The 13,418-nt window shown below is 41.8% G+C and overlaps 2 protein-coding genes across 4 annotated transcripts in view; one reads left to right on the top strand and one right to left on the bottom strand.

Moving 5' to 3' along the window:
• VOPP1 (VOPP1 WW domain binding protein) overlaps positions 1-13,418 on the bottom strand; it is a 201,796-nt gene that overhangs the window by 64,061 nt on the left and 124,317 nt on the right. The gene's annotated exons all lie outside the window — the stretch shown is intronic.
• The window catches only part of EGFR (epidermal growth factor receptor), a 516,130-nt gene that overhangs the window by 441,915 nt on the left and 60,797 nt on the right, over positions 1-13,418 (top strand). The gene's annotated exons all lie outside the window — the stretch shown is intronic.

The raw sequence follows: 13,418 nt of genomic DNA, 5'->3' as shown, positions 1-13,418 counted from the left end.
GAACCCCTGGATACTGAACCCGGCCCTTGTTGCTGCCAACTCAGAGGGGCAGAAGGGTTACACAAAAAGATGACAGGTTCTTCTCTGGCAGGCAGTTCAAGACCATGGAATAAACTCCCCCAGGAAGTAAGACCAATTACAAACTTCACTACCTTCCACTCCAAGTGCAAGGCACATATCTTTGACCTTCTCTAACATAAACACAGCATACACTTCTCTCCCAGAGGAGATGATAAGAAAACAAACAATGCATGATGGATATTAGCACACTGCTCAATGCACTATTGCAAGGAGCTCAGATACTACACTGATAAGCACAATATCAGAAGCTATATAAAACAGAATATGCTCAAAGACAATAGTTCAGTATGACAAAGTCATACAACAAAACATCCACGTCATGCAATGAGATTTTTGTGACAAATTACTGTCATGACTAAATGTCACAATCTGCTTAAGGTACCAGTACTGTACTCATATTACACCATATGAGAGCAACAAGCATTTGCCAGCTAAACATGAATGAGTCCTTCAGACTAATGATTTACCTACCTCCTCCCTCAAGCATACTCAAGGAAATCCTTGAAAACTGGCTTTTCAGATGTATTGTTCCTCTCTCTGATCACTATCCCCACTAGTTTAAAAAAGCAAGAATTCTACATTCATCTACATTTTGTGCAATCCCCTGGAAATCTGTGGAACTACCTGAGGCGTAAATAAGCACACTTGTCAAGATAGCTTTCATAATCTTCAGCCTCTACTCTCAATGAACACCATATTACTCCATGAGTATCTCTGCTAAGGTCAATGGGATCACACATGGAGTAAGGGGCTGCTAAGAGTAAAGGCTGGTCTACATGGGAAATTCAGAGGAAGTTAGTGCAAAATAGCTAGGATATGAATTTAAAGCAAAAGAGTTACCCCAAACTAACTCCCCATTCTGCACATTCTGCAATAAGAATGCCTTTGTGCAGGTTAGATTAATTCACTTCCAGTAGCAATAGCTATTCCACACTAGCTATTCTGGACTTTTTCCCAGAGCAGACAAGCCACGAGTGAGGCTGTTAGAAACTGGCCCAAAGCAATTACTTTCTTATCATTGTTTATTACAGGTACTTGGGAGTTTGAAAGTAAATCAGTTTTCTTTTAAAAGATTATTTTATGCCTCCATCCTCCCATATGTTCCAGCTCTCCCTATATAGAAGGGACAAACCCTATTTTTCAGCAAAATACTGACCCATTTGCCCAGATGTCCCTCCTAATGCACTGTCAGCCCAAAAGACTTATTTTTTCTCCTCAAAGGTCCCTATTTATAGCTTTCGAATATTGGCAGATACGATCTTGCAAGCACATGCTCGCTGGATTGTTGTGAGATTACCAAGTGTTGCATTCATGAATACTGTAATGAGGAGGGAGAATTTGGCTTGGTTTAAGGGAAGGAAAGAGCACTGAAACAATTGTTCTAAACAGTTTTTTAAAAATTGCAGTTTTCTAACAAATTTAAGGAAAATTAAAAAAAAAAAAAAGACAGGTCTCATTTTCAGTCTCCTGACCTTTCCATAAGTAAATAACTGAAAACCATCAATATGACAGTAGAATGCTAATTTCCTATTTTGCACTGAGTAAATGAAATATTCATTATTCAGTGTAATCACTGCATAATTATTGTTTAAATGAAATTTTACTCTTACCATGTATCTCAGTGGCAGGGATGAAGCATTAATTAAATAATGCTTTATAATAAATTACAAAAGGTGTTCCACACTGGTCTAATCTCTGACCCTGCAGAGATGTATTTTTTACTGAGTTGAGCCTTTACATTGATAAGATATGCAGAGTATATTACAGTGTTAGATATTCAGGGTTTCTCCATCTAGATTTGGTGAAAGAAGAGTAGAAACAAAACCCACATCGTGTCACTGATTCTAAGGCTGGTCTGACCTCCTGCAAAACACAGGACACAAAATTTCACCAGTCATTCCTATAATATAGGGACTTCTTCCCTACTTCATAGGTGAATGTTATCAAGCGTAATAACTTGTGGATCAACTAGGGCATAACTTTCAAAAAGACAGTCAATTTGGATTTAAAGACTTTCCACGATGATGAGCCAATGACTTACTTTTGGGCCGGTTTGGTGGCTCAGTGACAATCCTTCTCATGAAACTTTCACAATAAAACCCAAAGCCAGTTGAAACTCATTTGACTTTAGGACTCATTACAAATCAGAACCTTTGGCCAGGTGTGCTTTGGTTCACAAATCTTTTGACAAATCTGGGACAACATGATTTTTGAGCTGCAATTTAGGCTGAATTCTGCTTTGAACTTCTGGATTCACTTGAATCTAAACCCTCAAGCAAAACTACATGAATCTGGACACGAAAAAGGTCCATGAAAATTCTGCAAATTGAAGCACCAAAGTTCTAGGGTCAGGAGAGACAGAGAGGCAGCATACTCAGCGGTGATTGGAGGGGGTAAAATTACTCTAGATTGCTCAGATGTGATGCTCTCACTCATTAAAGCACAACATAGAAATTGGCTTTGGTCCTGTCAATCTGGGTCATTTCTGGCTGACAAGATGGTTGTGGTGACTTGAGGCTGCGAGAGGGGGGTGAAGAAGGTTAACGTAGAGGGAAACTGGAGAAGTCTCACGGATATAAAAGGGATTGTAACAAACCCTCAAATGGTGACAAAAAATCAAGCTAATTTATACCCAGAGTTTTAAATAGACAAATCTGATTAAACATAAAAGCTCCTTACATGCATTAAGAAAACTATTTCTGAAACACACTACATGAGGGAAAGGTACCCTCCGAACAAGTTAGAACGGTACAGCTTAGTCAGAGCCAGCACTGCACAAGGGTGACATCACTGTTACCCTATCGAGCATTAGGATTAACTACGAGACAAGGTAAAATAATTTTGTTTGGTTCTGGTAATGGTGGAAATCTATGTAATAAATTATATATAGTCCATCAATGGGAAAGTTTCATTTAAAACAATATATTAATAATAAATAACACTATTAGCTAGCTCTTACATTGGACTCTCAAAGCAATTTACAAGGAAGATATGTATCATTCCAGTTTTACAGATGGGGAAACAGAGGCACAAAGACTTGTCCAATTTCACTCCATTGGCCAGTGAACAGAACCCAAGTCTCCTGAGTTCCAGTCCAGTGCCCTATCCACTGCTACTTGCTTCACAAAACACAATAAGTAGCAGATGAAGAACAGGTGGAAAAGAATATTTTAAAAATTAACATTAAAAACCTTATGAAGCAGCTCATTATTGCCTCTGACAGATTTTCTGTCTCCCACAAATTGGGATTCAAATAGAAAAGGCTGTGATAATCCCACACTGGGATCTTATCCTCATCACAAAAATAATCAGCACTACGGGCATTAGTTAGCAACCTTGCTGGCAGTCTTCTCAGCAGAGGGACAGAGCACTGAATGGGCATGGAGACTAGGGATGTAAATAATATGTAAAAACAATAACTGTGTAAAAACAGGAACTGTGTAACCTATCAAAATTCTATCAGTTAAATGGTTAAACATTTGACCGGGGAACTAAGGATGTGGGGAGTGCTACCCCCACGTTTTACGTGGGGCTTTGCTGCCGGCCCCGCAACCAAGGATCCCCACTGCCAGCCCCACGCCAGGGGTCCCGGCTGCCAGCCCCACATTTGAGTCCCAACTGCCTCCCACGCTGGCATCCCAGCATGACCACACTCCTGGCCTGTATATGCACCTATCATCACTGTATCTGAAGTTATGAATATTGGCTATATATCTGTATCCCAAATATGTTTGTTCCTGGGATAACACCCGCCAGGTAAAATCTACATTGAAGCCAGACAACTATGTGTTGATGACCCATTAAAAACACTTACCTCTCACAATGGGCCATTGAAGAAATTCACTTCACCCAGTAAGTCTTCCTGTGGATGCCTTAGCAGGGATACAACCAACAGTTACCCCCTGTGAGTCAGCAAGTCATGTAAGGATATGTGATATGCTCATGTGACCCTGGACTCCATCTTATGCCAGTATCCTTCCACAGACTGGGTTATGAGCTTTGTTTGGGATTGGAAGGAGACTGCATTTTTAACTTATTGTTAACCAATGTGGTGAGACAGAAGTTTATTTTTGTTACTGACTTGGTATATCTAATGATAGAATAACCACCAGTTTGGGGTGAGTCTCCCCTATTTCACAGCAGTTTGTCCTGTATCTGACATTCTCAACTGTGATCTACTGAGGCACAGTAACGGCAGACAAGGGAGTCTTTTGTTTATTCATAACCGCCAGAAGAAATTCAGCATTCTTCCCCCTTGACAGAACTTTGCACCTTGTGATTCCAACAAGTAAAGCCCTGCGCGGATACAAAAATTTGGATCCGCGATAATTAACTTGTATCGAACCTACAATCCACATTCCACTTTTATATGTATCTGCATCCACACCCTATCCCACTGTGCCTCTCAAGGATAGCTTGTGACTTCTACCAGCCCTGAACTGTGGGACTTTGCCTTAGAGGTCTTCCTCAGGACAGCTGATTTTCTTTGAAATATTACTATGTAAAATCACAAAATCATCCACAGTTTCTGGCTTAAGTGAAGAACAATTCTCATTAATTGTGTAACCAGAGACTGAGAAAGCTCTAACAGAGAGGGTGCACTGGAAGCAGGGATGGAATGCATAAACCAAGGAAATAGACTGAGGGGAAAGTTGTGTTTGTGTTGTCTCCACCACCCCAGCAATTGCACATCTTCATTCTTTGCCAGCTTCAGGGTGACATCCTTCACACTTCATCTTCACTTCCATACTCACTATGCGAATCTTCAGACTCTGTATGTGACCATTTTTGTCTTCTTTGGTGATGGTGTCTGTGTAGCTGACAAAAGAGGCATAAGATTCATTGCAGGTATATTTTTCTTCTGCAATGAGACAAGCTTCTTGGTCTCATGATAAACTTCCTGTCTCTCCTCTTACAGTGAAAAAACTTTCATCCCTTCATTTGTAGGTGCAGGAAAACCGTGACTCTGTGCATAGGCTTGATGTCAAACTTTTCAATGAGATATTGCAAGGCTTTGGATTTGAGTTGACTTAGACTATTTACATCAGTGGTAGAAGGATGGAGATGCTTTTTCAGTTGTTTGTACCAAATGGGTACAAAGCGGAAAGTGGTCTGTGAAGACTGCTCTAGTGCATCTGAAGCTTCCTTGAAGGGCTGCAGGAACTCTGTTAAGATGCTCAGGGTGTTATGGACAAAGCTATCAATGAGTTGAGTATCCCCCTTTTGCATCAAAATTTCATATATTCTCTCCCACTGCTCCTCGATTGTCCTAAATATGAGTAATTTGCTGTTCCATCATGTTTCTATATCTCCTTTCAGATATATAGTCTGCTTTGAAATCCAGATCTCCTGAAGTAAGTAATGAGATTTCGGCTTGCGTAGATCAGCTTGGCTACTGCTTCCTCTTTCTGGTTTGGTAGCACGCTCAAGCACGGTATTTATAATGTGCGCTGAGCAGCTTATTCGCACATAGGATTTGAGGGCTGCAACCATGTTCGCTCCTTGGTCCGTAATGAAAACCATCTGGCTGGTAATGCTGTGTATATCAAAATCTTCTGAGAGCCTGAACAACAGCCAAATGAATGTTCTCTGTAGTTTTTGGTTTCCCGCTGTCAAACTTAGTCACATAAAGCACACGCTCCACCATTCCAAACTGTTGGGGCTCTATATAGTGAACAATTACTCCCAAATAAGCAACCTTTCTGTAATCATTCATCCACATATCTAGGGTAACTCCTCCATCCACTGTGCCAAGAATGTTTTTCAGCTCTGTGGAGATTTGTTTTCTTTTTTCTTCTGCCATAAGTGTGGCATGCTGGGCTAATTTTTTGGAATGTGGTATTAGCACACTTGCATCTATTTGACCATATTTGGCACCCATGTTAATCAAATATTGAGAATATGCAAATAATCCCTCGCCACTGTCTACCTCAAAAGTGCTCATGTCTGTTGCTACAAATTTCAATAATCCCTGAGTCATAGTTGTCTTCACATCCTGTGTGATAGTGACCCAATTCTTGGTAAATATCTTCAGCAAACTGGATCTCGATTCCAGTCTACATTTATGTAAGTTTGATGTACCAGTTTTATGACTGTGCTTTCACTAGACTTTTTTGCGTGAGACATCCAGCCACAGTATCAATGTTTTCATTAGCAAGAAATCTGAAAATTGACCATTTGTCTCTCTCATTTCCCTTCAGCACTTAATTTCTTTTGGATTTCTTTCTCCATTGGCTCTTCAAATATAGAGTTTGGAATCTTTTCTAGAGTCAACCAGCAAGAAAGTGCAGAGGGGTGACTCAGTGACAATTTCAATTCGCGCTGACAAACTGACAACGCAAGACAAAACCAAAGTGAACTTTCACCAGTATTAGTTGAATCTGAATAATTATAGCCACATCCAGTCCGCAAAGATGGTAAACAATACAACCGCAGCTGCATCCGCAGCTGCAGATATCTGCGGATTTGCAGGGCTCTACCAATAAGCATACTACATCAAGTCACAATCTAGAGAGTCAAAGGATCCTTGAAGATTTTGGTTAAGAAGTGAGAAAGAGCCCAAAAAGAAAAAGTCTCAGTATGAACCCCCAAAGTTGGAGAAATCTGGAAAAACTTACAAATATATTACTTTAGATTACGTGATATATGGGAGCATGGGACTCGCAGGGAAAGGAATTCATGTTATTAAAACCTGAAAACATGATGGGATCACTACTCTCTAAATATGTGAGAGAAAGCCCAGATAATTACATCCTATTTCTTTTCAATATGTTAGAGATTATGGGTGATTTTACAGTCGCTTTTCAGTATCAGGCCCTCTATTTATTTCTTAATGAATGGGTGTATCTCCCTTCACTGATGGCAGCTTGGGGCACATACTAAGAGGAGAATACCTAGTAGAGATGGTATCTAACCAAAAAGATGAACATAATTGTTCTATAAAACAGATTCAGGTTCTGTTTAAGAAAAGGAACCATCTACTGGACATTGTCCTTGTGACCCAGGAACTCATGGATGCCAACTGGCAGAAATCACAGGGGGTGCATAATATTGTACAAGGATCCCCAGGTGAGAGATCTTCATAATAGTTCACCAAACGGTGGCTTGTGAGGTCTCTACCAAGAGCCGATAGCCCACAGGTCACGACAATCATTGCAAAATGTATATATGGATAATATTTAAGTATCTATACTGAAAATTATGTTCTGAAGCAGTGAACCCATGAATACTGCAAGTGTCCAGTGGAATAGGGGCTGTACACTCCAAGGAAACGTGTGGAGGGCTCAAGGGTTGGAGTGCGCCAATCACGAAACTGTAGAGTGCCAGCAGGGCCTGTGGGCAGGTCCAGAGGCAAGTGCTTGTGTTGCTTGCAGCTAGTGGAGCTGACCCACGGCAGGCACAGACTAGAATTCCTCACACTAAGGGGAGGTGGTAATGAGGTGCCTCAAAACCCCGGGTAGCCCCAGGAAGTGTCACTGTGCTCTCTGCAGTTTTCATTGTGCATGATGCGCACACTCACAAAAGGCACAACGCTAAATTTGGAGGAGCAGAAATTACTGAAATATGTTGCTCCAAGCTACCCCCAATGGTTGGTTGAGCGGATCGCAGAACGCAGCATTTAATATTGTATAACACTGTCAGTTCTGCATTTTTTAAACTGACGTTTTCTGTGAGCTATACATTATTAAACATGTATTTCAGTGAGTCTATGAAGTGACAAGATAGTTAATAATGACAGGTGATTTCCAGATGATACTACTTTGGCTAAGCACCTAAAAGTTCAAGAGGTCATCCCCAACCTTATCTGAACTTCTTGTTTCTTACAAATTGAGCTAGAAGTCTCATAGGAAAAGCTGTTCTTGCAGTATTTCAGTACGTCTGCTTCCAGCACTGGATACAAGCCAGATATGCTGAGGCAACATTTCACTACATTTATTCAGAACTCCAATAAGGTAGGTTTGAGGTGAAAGTTTAAGTCAGTTCTTATTCTATCTGAACTCATTTTCCCATCCCTAATAATCAGAGACTAGATTAGTTCAAACAATAGTCCTACATGTCACTGTGGAACTACAGTAACTCCTCACTTAACGTTGTAGTTATGTTCCTGAAAAATGCGACTTTATGTGAAACAATGTTAAGCAAATCCAATTTCCTCAGAAGAATTAAAGTAAATGGGGAGTTAGGTTCCAGGGAAAAAAATTTTCGCCAGACAAAAGCCATTATATACATATACAGTACAAATTTTAAACAAACAGTTTAATATTGTACACAGCAATGAATGATTGAGAAGCTTGGTTGAGGTGGTGGAGTAAGGGGATGCAATATTTCCCAGGGAACGCCTTGCTGCTAAATGATGAACTAGCACTTGGTCGAGCCCTCAAGGGTTAATACGCTGTTGTTAATGCAGCCTCTCACTCTACAAGGCAGCATGGACTGAGGCAGGAGGGAGGTAACACAATAGATGAATAGCAGTGGCTGCAAACACTTCCCTGCAAAAACTGAACATGATGATGAGCCCATGCTATCCAGCTGGAGCACACCACTCCCTCCTCCTGGCAGGGGGGAGGGATAGCTCAGTGGTCTGAGCGTTGGCCTGCTAAACCCAGGGTTGTAAATTCAATCCTTGAAGAGGCCACTTAAGGATCTGGGGCAAAAATCAGTAGCTGGTCCTGCTAGGGAAGGCAGGAGGCTGGACTTGATGCCCTTTTGGGGTCCCTTCCAATTCTATGCATGGCTGCACAAGTACTGACTTTCCAAAGTGCTTAGGAGCATGTTCATGAGAGAGAGACGTGCATTGCCCCTTTAAGTACACTAACCCCACTTCAAGTATGTTGCCCTTTTAAGCAGTTCAGACAGGAAAAAACAGCTTCCAGCAAGCTCCCTCCATTCTGTCCCCGAGCCCCGTCCCCCTCCTCTGCTTTGTGGAGAGGAGGTACAGAGCGGGGGGCAGAAACAGGGGGACATCCTGACATCAGCAGCCCTCTCCCTCACACTCCCAGCAAGCAGGAAGCCCCTGGGAGCAGCTCCAAGGCAGAGGGCAGGGCAGGAGAAGCACGGCAGTTGGGGGAGGGACTGCTGGGCAGCTGCTGAGCCACATACCTTACAGGGAATTTAGGGGAGCTGATGTGGGGGGCTGCCGACCTCCCCAGTTCTAATCCCCATGAGGAGGAGCTTCTCTTCCAGCAAGCAGTGGACAAAGCAGGCAGCTGCCAAAGGACGTTATAAGGGAGCATGGCGCAACTTTAAACGAGCATGTTCAAACAGATCAGCAACATAACAACGTTAACCAGGACAACGTTAAGTGAGGAGTTACTGTATAGTGATATTCAAGGAGGTAAGTATCTGAAAGGGCTACTAAACTAAAGGATTTGGGTAAGTAGACAGTGTAACAATCACTCTCTCTCTCATCTTTCTCTCACATGCATCCGATGAAGTGGGTATTCACCCACGAAAGCTCATGCTCCAACACGTCTGTTAGTCTATAAGGCGCCACAGGACTCTGCCGCTTTTACAGATCCAGACTAACACGGCTACCCCTCTGATACTTGTCTCTCTCTCTTGATATCAAACTCCTCACTGACAAAATACAATGCATAAACATTTTGCAACTCTATGGTGGTGCCACTTTGACAATTAGACAAAGAAAGGAGTCCTCTGCTGAGAAATTTGGAACCACATTCAAGGTTATTTGGATGGATGCCCCCTGCCTCTGAGAACTCTGACTTGGGATTTTCAATATCCACCTCCAGAATTACATGGAGAGGTCTCTCTTTTCAGGCTCCATCCTGCAGAGTGCTGAACACATTGGCCCCTGACCAGTAAAGTAATGCACCTTGTAGGACTGAGGCTTAGAAGACAGAATTATTCCTAATCATTAGAGCAAAGGACTAGACTGAAGAATCCCAAGAGTCCTATCCCTTGTTCTGCCCCTGATATACTGTGCAAGTCACTTCACTGCTTTGTGATGCAATGTCTCCATCTGCCCACTCAGAACAATAATTCTGCTCACTTATGTGGCAGGCGTGCAATGAGGCTTAACTCATGTTTTAAAAATGCCAAGAGAACCTGGTATGAAAGATACTATTGAAGTACAATTATTATTAATTTAAAAATTCTAACCGTTAGCTGTCACAGAGCTCAACAGCCTAACAGCCTGATCAGCTCTTTGCTTCAGTGCTAGGTTTGAATACACCCTGAAGAAATACACTAGATCTACAAGCTGATTTCACATACTTTAGAAAATCAATTCAGAGGAGAAATGGCAGCCATGAATAAGGAAGGCACCTGAGCCTAAAACATTATTTAAAAAGACTCGGTCCCGAGGAAAAGCATACAAGAGCCTTGTGAGGTCACCTGGAAATTGACTCTGGAATCAGTAAGACACGTTTTGTGGATCTGCAACTCAGGAACAGGTTACTAGGGATGTACCTAGGAGATCAAAGAACTTAGAAAAATCATTCATTGTTATGGAGAACTTTATACACCTAGACCCCATTCCTGTCTCAAGGACTATGTGGATACATCCTTACATACACACAGTTCTCAAGGCAGGATGGGGGTGCCAGTCATCGGGTCAAACACGGTAGGTTCAAACTCTTTTGTCTCGGTTTCATTACTGTTGCTAGAGATATTGCAAATGCTGACAACATAATTATAACTGCCATTCTTACTGCTATGAACTAGGCTTGCAAGCATTGACTAAGCAACCTTATGAAACCCAATATTAATTGCATCTTCTATACCTCATTTCACATTGTATGTAAACATTAGAGCTTGAAGGAAAGCACGGTTACAAAGGGCCCTTGTTCCCACTCCTTTCAAGATGTTAATTTTAAAATTCACTGTGGGAAAATTTCAAAAAGGAAACTTTTTTACAAGTTATTAATTTGTCTCCAAAAGGCACTTCCAGATGGTTGGATTTTTGTAAAAGCATGTAATTTTCTCGTATGTAGGGCTTGCTCAGACACCACTACTCTGTGGTTAACCTTTAGAGAGCTATTCATCTGAACTATATTCCCTTAAGGAGCTTTATACCTTTCAAGGGGCCTCATTTTCTTGAAATAGAGTAAATCACAGATTAGGACTTCGGTTAAACTTCAGAATATCGCTCTACTTATGCTCCTGCTGAGTCCATGGGAGTGCTGCCACTGACTACAGTGGTAGCAAGATCGGCCTTACGTTTGAATACAAGACTCTAATTATTTGACATTTGCATCATAAAAGGTTTCATATGTACATCCAAAGTTGTATAAAAATGTGCAGTTCATTATAATTAATTATAAATTGTACATATTATATTTATCATCACCAAGGACTATATGATATATAGTTAAAGTCTGTATTGTACTACGTATGTGCAAGCAGGGCAGGCCTCCCTGAATTTCCTGACATTTGTGATATGAGGTTAAATTTTCCCATCTTAACATTGCAGTAATATGTGCACTCATATAGCTTTGGGCCCCTTATGTAACCAGAGAGTAACAGATAGTACAAAAAGCAAGTAATTCTTCTCTCTCTTTTGCTTTGATGTTAGACAGACCCACGAGAAGACAAAAGTAATTTAGAGAGAGAATTCCCATCTCAATACACAGGCATAACTCATATTAACAATAATGGGAATCAAACACAAAATCCATGCCTGGTATAAATCTATTGCTTTTAATGGATTTACACCCTGGATGAATTTGGTTCTGTGCCTCTGTTCTCATCTGCATATATGCACATAACTCCCGTTGATGTTAACAAGAATTTTGTGTGTCCACGAAGAGTAGAAGGATCTCACATTCTGGGGCAGCTCTATGTTTTTTGCCGCCCCAAGCATGGAAGTCAGGCAGCCTTCGGTGGCACACCTGCGGGCGGTCCACTGGTGACGCAGATTCAGCAGCGTTTCTGTGGGTGATCTGCCGGTCCCACGCCTTTGGTGTACCCGCTGCTGAATTGCCACTGTAGCCACAGGACCAGCGGACCTCCCACAGGCATGCTGCCCAAGGCTGCCTGACTGCTGCCCTCATGGCGACCAGCACGCCGCTCCCCACGGCTTGCCGCCCCAGGCACGCGCTTGCTGCACTGGTGCCTGGAGCCACCCCTGCTCACATTTACACAGGTGCTGCTGCCCATTTCCCTTGCTCATCTTAAACCTCGACTGAGCAAATGCTTCCAAGAAGCGTGAATTTCGTTTAGATGTATAGTTACAAGATTTGTGTAATCTGACATACTGGAAAGCAGTCATGTAAGAAGATGTTGGGCTTAAGACACTCAACTGGGACTCTAGAGATCTAGGTTTAGTTCCTTCCTCTGCCACAGATTTCCTGCCTTACCTTGGACAAGTCACTTCTCTCTGTGTCTCAGTTCCCCATATGTGAAAAAGGAATAGCAACTCTTCCCTACCTCACAAGGGGCACTATGAAGAGAAAAACACTAATATGTATGAGAGACTTATATACTATGGTGATGGAGACCATATAAGTAGATTGAAAAAATGCAATTGTATTATTTGTTACCAGTGGTAGCCACAATGCGGGAGGCTGAAGGTTCATGGTGCACTTTGTAGTTATTCACAGAAAGCTGGTCACATGATGCCAGCTCCTCTTTCTTATTTCCAGCTATTAAACTGCATTAACCAACAGCTAAATGTAGATTAAAATTCTTTTCTAATATTACTTTCCCATAGTAGCAATTACTATCACAAACAGGAAGGGTAATCACAAAAGGAAGCAGTGTTGGCCTACAAGACAGTCTCTCCCTAGTAACATGTAATCCACATTATGAAAAAGTTTGAGAACCCCTGTAAGTTGGCACTTTGAAACATAAAAGGCGGCACAGTCTCTGTCCTAATACATAAGAGATGGAAAAAAGAAAGAGGACAGGGGAAATAGAACACCAAAGTAAAGAAGTCACATGGAGAGGGACAAGATCATACAATGATAGGATGATGTAGGTTTTATTAAATATATTTTTTCTGTTGCATATACAGTCTATTTCCATTTACCTAGCAACCTCCCTGGTATCAGCCATCTAGTTTATTACAGGTGTCAGGGTAGAAGTGGGCTTTCAGGAGAGATTTGAATACAAAATGAGTATGGTCTTGGGGATCAGCTGAGAGAGAACATTTTATGAAGCGGAAATTGGGGGGAAGCACAGAGGGGTCTGTGGGAAAAAGAGGATGTGTCAAGGTCTGCATCACTAGTGACTTTGGTGTGTGGCAGGGAAGGGTGCATGGAAAGACACAAAAGTGAATCAGTGGAGAGAGGCAGAAGAAAAGATCCCTGGAAAATGTTTCAAGAGAGAAATCTGAAGTAGGAGAAAGGGGCCCTGACAGCCAGGAACAGGAGATTATT

The sequence above is a fragment of the Chelonoidis abingdonii genome, chromosome 2 (assembly GCF_003597395.2).
Source record: "Chelonoidis abingdonii isolate Lonesome George chromosome 2, CheloAbing_2.0, whole genome shotgun sequence".
NCBI classification, from domain to species: domain Eukaryota; kingdom Metazoa; phylum Chordata; order Testudines; family Testudinidae; genus Chelonoidis; species Chelonoidis abingdonii.
This window is presented reverse-complemented; position numbering and strand designations above follow the sequence as displayed.